Source organism: Protomyctophum bolini (genome assembly GCF_963924005.1).
Source record: "Protomyctophum bolini genome assembly, contig: SCAFFOLD_858, whole genome shotgun sequence".
Classification (NCBI taxonomy): Eukaryota; Metazoa; Chordata; class Actinopteri; order Myctophiformes; family Myctophidae; genus Protomyctophum; species Protomyctophum bolini.
In genome coordinates, this window is record NW_027665756.1 from 12309 (window position 1) to 14210 (window position 1902).

The following is a 1902-nucleotide window of genomic DNA, read 5'->3' on the forward strand; positions in this document are numbered from 1 at the left end:
ATGTCTGCCATCTGCATGTACATCTTAATCACCCTTTACATCCAAGGTGAGTGATCTTTAACTCATGAAACACAACACTGTACTTTCTGCTTAAATCTTTGAGCTCCTTATTTCATGCATCAAAGCTGTGTCAGGAGAGGTGGCATACTGTAACATCATTAATGTTCCCATATCTGTGTGTTATATAAGGCGTAACATGAATATCGTTACAAGGAAGATTTGGCAGACATATACTGTAGGGTCAGAAACTGTTCAGACAGCTTTAACAATCAAACACATGAACCTTAGCGTCTCTATTCAGGGATGAACCAGAATTATAAGTAAACCAGTTTTGGTATAAAATCGATTTATTCGGCTAAGAGTTTCAGCAATAGTTATAGAACACCCATAAGCAGCATAATTATGAGAACAAGGTGAGTTAACGTTCCTATCTTTGTGTGTTTCAGGATGTACAGGAGAGATTCTGATGAGCCAGACTCCAGAATCTGTCGCCGTACAGCCAGGAGGCTCTGCTGTCATCAGCTGTACAGCCAGTACTTCCATCAGTAATTATTGTGTCTGGTACCACCAGAAACCAGGACAAGCTCCTACATTCATTATGGATTATGCTCCATCAGGTCATGCCACCACATCAGGTCGTTACCATTACCAAGGAAGTGGTCGTGAATACAGCCTAACCATCAGTAACATCCAGACTGAAGATGCAGGAGTTTTCCACTGCCAGCAGCGTCAGAGCGTTCCGTTCACACAGTGACACAGAGTCGTACAAAAACCTCCTTCACTGAAAGTGAGAAGTGACTGAAAAATAAAAGATGGTAAGACTCATATGTCTGTGGTAACTTGACTCATAATGCTCACTGAATACGGTCTGGGGATGTCGATCAGTATAATTCGATTTTCAATTTGTGATTTTTGTCCCCCCAAAAAAAGAAGGGGGAAAAAAGCATTTTCCATAAACATGCTTGATTTCGGTGTTTTTGTCACCAAAAAAAACACCATTTTGTATTTCGTAGTTAATTAACATAAGTACGATATTTTCACAGTTACTATTATGCAAAGATACAAAATTATAAAAGGACACTTTTACACTACACATTGAATAATTTCACTGAGTGTGAGTGAAACAGTCATATGTATTTAAAAAGTACTAGATCATTGTAATATATAAATAACAAAGTATGAGTCAGTTATTCATAATGAAGTGTATGCCTATGAATGTATGAAGTCATTGAAGCGTAGAAGAGGTTTTTGTACGATGGTTTCACCACCATAGATCACTGTGGCTCACGTTTGGTGGAGGAACTAAACTCATTGTCAAAAGTAAGTAGTGATTTTATAGTTCCATTTCATAGACGACTGAAATGACGGACTGTTTGGATGTATATACTGTAAAAAAGTGTGATTGAAGAATTTTGTGGAGAAAAGTATTTTTTTTTAAACTAAAATCACTGAATAATTATTATCAATGAAACATTTACGAAAGATGTGTTTTTTTTTAGAGCTGGGACTCGATTAAAAACATTTATCTAACTAGACAACCTCGGAGAGGTCGCAATTTTAAAAAATTGCAGAGTGTGGTTGCCGCAGTGACTTACATATATATACCCCTCCCACTGATATTGCCAGCCTGTTACAGTTTCAAGTCACACCTGAGATCGTGTGTAAGTAATTCGGAGGGGATTTAACCCCCGAAATTCTGGTTTTCCGACAAACGGTTACATTTATCGCGTTTGCGGCGCCCCCTATGGATGAAAATGGAATTGCTTTTGGAACTCGGTTGAACGAACCACCCCGGACATGTGATTCAAATTTGGGATGGATTGGACATTCCGTTTGTGATTTATGGCATTTTTCGTGATATAGGCCCCTCCTACTGACTTCGGAAGACGATTACGGCCGAAC

The 1902-nt window shown here is 38.6% G+C and overlaps 1 gene segment (V, D, J or C); it reads left to right on the plus strand.

Moving 5' to 3' along the window:
- Positions 1-754, plus strand: LOC308312172 (immunoglobulin kappa variable 3-11-like). The segment is given in 2 exons: positions 1-46; positions 447-754.
- The last annotated feature ends 1148 nt before the right edge of the window (positions 755-1902 follow it).